The following is a 9,140-nucleotide window of genomic DNA, read 5'->3' as shown; positions in this document are numbered from 1 at the left end:
GTTCCTCCACCAGTCAGATACAACCCAAAATCAATATCACTGTTTTCCCGCTCTCACGAACAGTTACATAGATTTAATTAGAATTCTCATGGGGTCCTATTTTTGCTTTGTTTGATGTAAAGCCTATTTGTTTACTACTGATGACAAATGCACGTGTTTTATTTTTTTTGGGGGGGGGGGAGGGTGGAGGATTAATGTTAACTGTTGAAAATGAATTCTGTACATTATAGACTATAAGAGGGAGGGAGTACTTGGGTCAATTTTTGCTGGGTATGTACCGCTGGCCTTTCAGAAACCCTCTCTCATTAGAGTTTATTCTGTGACCAAAGGTAGACCCCATCTTGGTAACTCTTAGGCATAAGTGATTTTTGCAATCCCAACCCCAAAATCCTGAAAATTTGCGACCCCACTTATCAATCCAGTCGTGAAAATACGACCCCATCTTACAGCACATCCCCATTAGCCTATTACAAGGAAGTTCCCTCTCCCCGGAGACTCTACTCTAGACTGGATGTGCTTAAATGCCTACTGGAGGATACTGGTTAGGTATTACTGACATGTTTTTCACGGAGGAAGATGCAGGTAGAAAGGTTCTCTTAAGGCGCTGGCCAGGGAATCCCCTTTTAAAGAACTCCTGCCTTTGCTCCGTTAATGAATGTTGAGCGGTCACTTGATGGAGCTTAGATTAATCTTCTGATACTTTTGGAAAATGGCAAATTCACACCTCTTTGTTTAGCCACATGCTTATATAAGATGGTGATGCTACATGTAACAATACAGTCGAACCTGTATTAAGTGGCACTGTATTTATAGGTCACCCAGTATTAAACGGTCGGTTGCCAAAGTCTCGAACTTTTTTACTTCAATCATTGTAATTTTCACCTCTATTTAGCTGTCGCTTATTGAGTCTAAATGGCCTGTTTGTATTGTCTTCCGCCTGTATTGGAGGGTCACTTAGAGCATAACCACTCGAGTAAAACTAAGGATAGTCTTTCAAGTACAATTTAACCCATGTTTATCTCCGAAATAAATGTTAGTAGTACTTTTGAGTGAGTTCTTTGTACATTTAGGAGTCAATTATGGCATAAACTGGCGTTTGTTATCGTTGTTAATAGCACCTCTATGTGAAACCTGTTTTTAGCGGTCGTTCCCAGAGGATGACCGTTTAAAACAGGTATGGCAAGTGGTGATGTTTTTTATTTCCAGATTGAAGTAGCAAACATACTTCAAAGCAATACATCTGGACCCAAAGGGTTGCCTTACCCTCATGAGGAAGGACATTTTTGAGGAAGGTAACAATTTGTTTTTTTTTTATGTCTCTATCTTTCCCTAGAATCGTCGCATTATTATTCCAATAGTAACCCGTTACCGTGTAACCCTCAGAGGGAATGCGGAGCAACTAACTGACCGCACTGAACAAACCAGACTGTTTAAGAACACTCTCATTGTTTCTTTTGTGTTGTTTTCGTCTTTCGCACAGGCCTTATGCCATTGACACCATGCTCAAATGAGGCCAAAGGATGTATTTCGAATCTAAATGCCAAAATGCTAGGAAATGAAACAATAGTGGAATGGCAACTTCTCGCAAAGTGTCTGCGCGTTTTCATTAGAATTATCAGATGAGGTGTAGGTGTCCCCAGTCCACCTAAAAAATGTTTCTATTTCTTTTCGCGGGTGCAGCACCCCTTCTACAAAGGTCTTTCACATTCCACTTTTTTGAAAGAAAATTTCTCAGGTTGCATTTGAACGTTTGATATGAAGCCTAGATTTCTCACCTTGTCCTAAACCATTGCGCCAAATGATCAAACACTGCGAAGGCGGTGAAAAGTTATCATGAAAACCATGTGTTGCCTTTCGTAAATTGGCCAACCCACTTGTTATTGTCGAAGGAATCAAAATTTTCATTTCGTCTTTCATTTTTTTGCAAACTCCTTTTCTTCAACGCAAAGACGATTCGAAAAGTGAGATGGATTTGGTGACAGTTGCTTGCAAGTTCTCAAATGGATATTGGGGGCAAACTGGAGTAAGTTCTTACCCTTCCTGAATTTTGTTGTTTATGTTCATCTCTGAAATTTTCGAGCTGTCTTCTTCATTATGCGACGGACAAGACTCACAAAGTTTGATGAAACGTTACTGGATTATTTCTGAGCAATGTGGTTGGTTTGCACATTTACACTCAACTTTGATGAGGAATGTCATTAAAAGTAGAACCTGGTTATTTTGAAATTGTTTGAACCGTTCACCTAGTTTTTGTCAAGTTGAAAAAAAATTTTCAATTCTGTTGTTAATGTACAATGTCATTGAAAAGTAAATTATTTTTAAGTCGATCCAGCGGAGTAGGAATTTTTTAACATCTTGCGTTTTTTTTAACTTTGTTTCTTGTCAATAAAGCGAAGACTACAAGTTGAAAGGTCAAGGAGACCAGGATATTTAATAACCTGGTGGGTATAGTTGAATGGAAATTTGTAATTTCTATACTAAGCCATCTAAAATAACACGATAGAAATTGAGAGTTTCGTTTATTTCTCTTCACCTCGCAGGTATTTCTACCTTCACGAAAGAAGCCAAAGAAAGATATCAACCGTGAAAAGAGGTGTTAAATGAGAGGTTGGAAACTACCGTCAACTTTGTCCTTGTGGTGCACTTTCATAACGTCAAGTGCTTTTGGCGGGAATGTTTGTATGGCTCCTTTAAAGCTCTCTTTATCACACCTTTTAAATGTCACGAGAAATGGCTATCTCACGTAAGGGAGTAAGGAAGAATGTCAACCAAGCAAGGAACGAAAAATTGGGAGTCGAAATTTGTTTCCGTTTGTTTTCCGAAAGTCTGATGAAGTATGAAGGCGGGTAACGTTTTTAATGTCTCAAATTCTTGGTCTTAATTTCTATTTCCTTGTTTCCTTCTTCGACCACCCAAAGCTGGATACCAAGCCGGAAACCCGATCAGCAAAAGACCTGAGCCTAATATCAATCTTCGAAAGAAGCTAAATTGGATCGACCCCCAATTGAGAGAATAAAAAAAAAAAAAATTGGGGTTTGATCCGTCCACCGTCCCCCAACAGATCTCAATCAACTCTGGGAAATTAACCAAAACTGGCTCCCTCCCCACACCCGTCAATGTTAGCCAACTAATATTATAGTACAGTATTACAATACAATCTTTTAAAATACATGTATATAACAGTAATCTTACAATCTTATAATACAGTAATATTACAATAACTTTAGACAGTTTCAACCGACCAGCCTCCACAACCTCGCCCACCCTTCAAAACAAATTCTTAAGTCTTTACAATAAGTTGTCTACTTTGTGGTACAAACATTCTTTTAAAAAAACGCATGTATTTTTTTGTAAGCAAATGTCTGTCAATACGCATGCGTATTACAAGAAATATTCAGCTATTCTCAGGCTTGCTATTTTGCTGACTACTCCCTTACCTGAGATGTTCATTTCTCGTGACATCTAAAAAGTAAGGTAGTGAGAACTTTAAATGAGCCATATAAAGAAACCAGTTTAAACTGTACAAGTGTACGAGATCAATAAAAAAACGTTAAAGCTATTAGATTACATGTACAAGTCTTGCAAGAGAGAGTGAGATATTCTTTATATTTCTCCTTCCTTTAAACTCTGATTCTTTTTTGGGCTTTTTTCTTCTTTGATCCCTCTCGCAACCTGAAGTAACCTGGAGAACAGAAATAGTTTTCATCAATAGAGAAACACGAGCGTCCAGGTTTCTCTATCGACCCAAATACCACCATACATGTATTAAGTTATAAGCTATTCCTCTTTGCGATTGGAATTCTTCGTCTTCCGCTTGTACATTCCTTGAGACACAAGTATCAAAGTTTCGCAATAGCCTGTCTATCGAGCATAATACAAAATAGAACTTTTCCTCTTTGCAATCACTATCTGCTTGTATATTCCTTGTTTTCGTCTCATTTAAGCCTCTTTTAAGATTTTTTAAAGCGCCACTTCATTTGAAAGAAAAGTGACATAGCGATGAATGAAGAAAAATTTACCGCGCAACCACAATGAAATAATATAAGTGGATGCAGAGGCGTTCACCCCGACAGAGTTACTCGGATTAAACTACAAATTACACGCACCTTCACCTTCCTTTCAACTCTTTGCGATATCAGACAGGGGGAAGGAGCGCGAATAAGTAACTTATTTTTCATCGCCACTCGAATTATTTAAAACTGCAAATTGTTTTTAATTTGTCCTAATGGACTCGGTTTCTTTGAGTAGTCTTTGTCTTTCGTACATTCGATACGGTTCTCAGGTGATCTACGTCCTTACACTTGAAGCCAGAAAATAAATCCCTTAAGCGATGGTTTAACATTTAATACCAGCGAGCATTCAGCTCAGTGTTCGGAAAACTATATCCAACTTTCCAGAAAAAAAAAAAAAATCAAAGTTTTTAACGTGCGTATAGCTTTATGGAATTGCAGTTCAAAGGCATCTATAAGAATTATTTCAACAACATCGAACAACACCTACTATACTCTCCCCTGTAATTATACAAGGCGAATGAAGGTCAATATGCATATGCTGACCAAAGCCAAAGACACCGAGTGTCGCAGGTATCATGTAGGCTTAAAGATATAATGGACTACATTTTCAAGCGTTACTCATGAGTAGAATAATCTAACCTGTTGCTAAAGTTAACAAAATAAGGTCACATCTTCCACTGCATGTTCACGTCAAAAACAATCCAGGCACAATTGAGGCCTCTGCAATCACACCTGAAAGACATCAACACAGAAGAATTTCAACATATTCAATTACTAGTGAGTTCTACCTCTCAATAATTCCAACATATTCACAATACCTGGGCAAGGCAGTATCTCTAGTCATGTAGCTTTAAGTAACTGAATGAATAAAATAAATAAATATGGTACTGACTCTCATGACACTACTCCAAATTTGTACACTGATTTTTTTTTCTAACATGCAATAGACTTCACCAAATAGGAGGGACTGCTTGTAGTCTAAATCTAATGGATAACCATTCAGTTTCTATCAGGGTTAACATTTGGTCTGTTAGTCACAAAGTCTATGAAAGATATAAGTTATTTCAGTGAAACTGTCAATCAGTGTGGCAATCAGATGAGCACTGAAGATTTTGTTTTTGTATATAGGCATCCAGAGGTAAGGGGGAGCAAAAAGCTGATGTGACAAGTTACATGTACGTATTGTTTTACTCTTTTCTTTGCCCACTTTCTTTTCATAAAGGAAAACTTTAGCTCAATTACTTACTGCAGCATTTTAAAAATTTTTTTGTGGCTTGGGTTGATTGCTTATTTGGGGGTGGCATACATGTACAACTATATCAGTCTATAAATGTTGACGATTACTTGTTGGCAGCAAAACACAGATGTTAAAAATTTGTAGACTCTCCTGTTTAGGTGGAGAAAATGGGCTTAACCTTTGCACTGGGTTGCCCGATATTTGTAAACATTTTAGTCACAGCACTCCTTGTAATTCAAGTTCAAGAGTTGAATGGAACAGAAGGAAGCTTTGCTCCTTTCAGGAAAACAATTTTGATATATGTATATATTTTTTTTTGGACAAAGTCATAACTTAAATTAACATTCCTATATGAGGTGCTCGCTAATAGTTTTGCTTTCCCATCTGGCACTTACTTAGGGGTGATGTTTAATCAAATAAATTTGGTATCACCTACGTGACAGATGTGAAATTGTTTAATGCTGAAGTTACTTTATTTATTAAATAGCTGCCCTAAAATTTTCCTTTTCAGTAAATTCAAAATGTTTGAGATTATTTAGTTTTTATGTCCATTATAACCTAGAATAAGTTACAGAGGGATAGTCTCCCCAATTGGAAATTCGAAAAAGATGAAACAGGTGTAAAGCATAGTTCTCTCAATGGCAAGGGTTTGGAAAAGCTGTTAATGGAACCAGACAATGATTTTTTTCTCATGCCTCAAGCAAATCTCATAACCAATAACTACTTTTTGCACCTGTAATCTCAATGAAGTACCAAAGAGCACACTATATGGTTTTTTATAAAAGATAAAAACTATACAAAGGCAAAGCAGCTGAAAAAGAAGATGATCTGCCCATCTATTTCCATTACATGGAGGTTAGTTTATTTTAAGTCATAAACTCCCAAGATTTGATTGTTAATTCTCCCCTCTAGCTGCTACACATTTCCTTGTAATTTGGTGTGAGATCAAGATAAAATCTTCAACCTGATGAGTTTGGGTATTCTTGATACCTGTTTGCTGGATAATGTATGGACATAAAGGGAGAACTTCCATGTTAATCATCTGAGAGTTGAAGGGTTAAGCAGCATAGAATAGGACATAAACCCAATAACAATTCTCAAACCTCCACTGATACTGTCTTGATGATTTGTTTGATACAGTGGCACCCTATAGCTACCTTGTGGAGGCGCAGTGGCCTCATGGTTGGTGCACTCGCCTCTGGATCGAGTGGCTCGGGTTCGAGCCCCGGCCGAGGACATTGTGTTGTGTTTTTAGGCAAGACACTTTACTCTCACAGTGCCTCTCTTCACCCAGGTGTTTAAATAGGCACTGGCAAATTTAATGCTGGGGGGTAACCCTGTGATGGACTGGCATCCCATCCAGGGGGGAGTAGAAATACTCCTAGTCGCTTCATGCTAAAAGCACTGGCCTGATGGACCACTGGCTCATAAACAGACTTTACCTATAGCTACACTGTACCCTATCTTGAGTTAAAAGATTGTATCTTAAACCCCCTCCTCCACTGTAACATTCTCATTTCAGATCCCACTACCCTACCACTTTACTCCAGGGATCGCATGTGCAATTGGGGAGAATTTTATACTTGTCAACTCTAACACATTATAAGTGAGTCTCATGTTTACAGACCAAAGATGTCAATCTCATGCATTGAGGACAATTTCTTATATCTTACTTAGAAGTCCGAATGAGTTGTTCTTAAACAATGACACAATTCAAATAACAACAGAAAATTCAATTCAATTTTCCCTGAAAACATTCCAACAAACAGCACTTTATATCAAGTTTAAATCCTATCCTAACTGTATCAGAACATGCAATAATGTGGCAGTTCATTTGAGGAACTAGAAAACAAACGACTGGAAACAAATATTGGAACATCTTTGGACATGTTTGGTGGCATTCTGAAGTCTTTGCAAAATCATCAGGAGTTGCTGGAACATTTTTGGAAATTCCAGTCACCAGGAGACAAAAAATCTCATGCATTTGACTCAGAAAATAAGTTTGCAGGTATATTTGACCAGGTCTCAAGCTACTTGTTCATAGCACAGAATTAGGATAGATATCTGTATAATCCCATACTATTCTAAAGGAAAATTCATTATCTTATAAGAGAATTCCATGTTAAATTGCCTGCAAAAACTGATATCCCATGAAGCCAAAAGTGATGAGTGAACTATCAGTTTTCAACTGTGATTTAACACAGACTTGATGAGTCTGGTAATGGATTTTCCTTGAATCGTATAACTGAATTAAAATACGAAGAAAAACAACAGCAATAACATTGTTTGTTTTTATCCTGAGTGCCAAATAAGAGATGTGAAACAATATCACTTAGCCTTGTTTTAACTTGCAATTCCACGCTAAATACCTTGCTTCATTAACCAATCACAGTGCAAGATTTTATTCAATCATGCAATTCTAAAACAAAGCTGTAGTCCCAAAGTAACTTGGTTATATCAACTAAGTTGAAATAGTAAATTGGTCACCGTAAAGAGTTAAAAAGCTAATGTTTTGAGCATTAGCCCTTCAGAGCAAATGGAGGAATTGTGGGTTGTGTGTGCATTTATAAGCAGAAAGTAGAGCTACAGTATGCTATTGGTGGGAACATGGTGACGAGAAAAACACAAATAAATTAGTAGAACGAAAAGCGTTGCTTGATACCTATGGGGTTAAGAGTGCCGATTTGAAAGATAAACTTTTGTTCGACAGTTTTGCAACTTTCCGAGCTTACCTAAATGTAAGGAAAGACAGAAGATTGCCATATGCTGCTTAGAATGATTAGGTAGATTAAAGTGTCTAGCAACTGGTTTTGATGCGTCCTTATCATTTCTTTCTAATCGCAAAGGTGTTCTCAGAATCAGTCCCCTAGTTGTCTTCCTGTTTCACCAATGTATATCTTTTTTGCAATAAGTGCAAGTTATGCAATAGATGATGTTGGCAGAGGTGCATGTGAAGTGACCAGTGATCTTCATAGATCGTTTGGGTCCCATTATTTTCTCAGCATTGTGAATGAAAGGACAAGTTTTGCATCGTGTGTATGCGCATTTTTAAGTGCCAGGTTGGTCATTTAATTTCGTCTGGAATGAACTTTTGACCAAAAATTTTGCCTAATATGTTTTTGTCACATTCGAATGAAGTGAGTGCAGGTTGCAAAAAGATAGTACCAGTCCCTGGATCGTTTTGAAGTAATCCAAAGTTTTTAAGAATAATGGACTTAACTGAGTGGTTGTGAGGGTGAAATGTGAGATGAATGGGATGCGGTCTGGATTTTTCTTCTGTGACGTTTGTGGTGCTGACTGTTGATCAATAGGTTTTGCGCGGTGGTGACTCGCTTGAACAACAGAAACAGGGTAACCACTGGCATATTGACTGTGATTTGTGGAAAAAATCAGAGTCATCACTACATAAACAACGAAGTCTTAGAAACTGAGAAAAGGAAGTGGAATTCCCAAAGGCTACATATTGTTTTGGCCTTTGACGGTTTCCTTCATCCAAGAGAACTGTATGCATGATGGATTATGGGGTCAAACAGAAATTTTTACCAGAACTTTAAACGACAGGAACATAATGTGAGAATATCATATCAATAATAAACAGTTTACCTTAACTCTTGCAAGCTGAAGATCGCTTGTCTGCAACCACTCGGTACATATAATATGTATTGAATTTCCAAGTGACACGTTGAAGCAAAACATTCACTATTTCCAGTGTTTTGAAACAACTACAGCCATTTCCCATAAATTTGAAAACCACCTAATGAGGGGTTACAAGCTTATAAACCCAGATGAGGCTAAAAGAACCAATGAAGTACAGGTTTTGGACATTAACAACAGCCAATCGTGCTTCAAGTACCCCAGCCGCCACGTTGTTCTCTATTACTTTTCCCCAG

General features: G+C 37.6%; 1 long non-coding RNA gene across 1 annotated transcript; it reads right to left on the bottom strand.

The window, feature by feature from the left end:
- Nucleotides 1-2,502: 2,502 nt before the first annotated feature.
- On the bottom strand, nt 2,503-9,140 carry LOC111323668 (uncharacterized). Its single transcript, XR_002694182.2, has 3 exons — nt 8,854-9,140; nt 4,653-4,745; nt 2,503-3,682 (listed from the first exon to the last, which is right to left on the bottom strand). It is a non-coding gene; the product is annotated as an uncharacterized LOC111323668 (long non-coding RNA).

This window comes from Stylophora pistillata, chromosome 4 (assembly GCF_964205215.1).
Source record: "Stylophora pistillata chromosome 4, jaStyPist1.2, whole genome shotgun sequence".
NCBI lineage: Eukaryota > Metazoa > Cnidaria > Anthozoa > Scleractinia > Pocilloporidae > Stylophora > Stylophora pistillata.
This window is presented reverse-complemented; position numbering and strand designations above follow the sequence as displayed.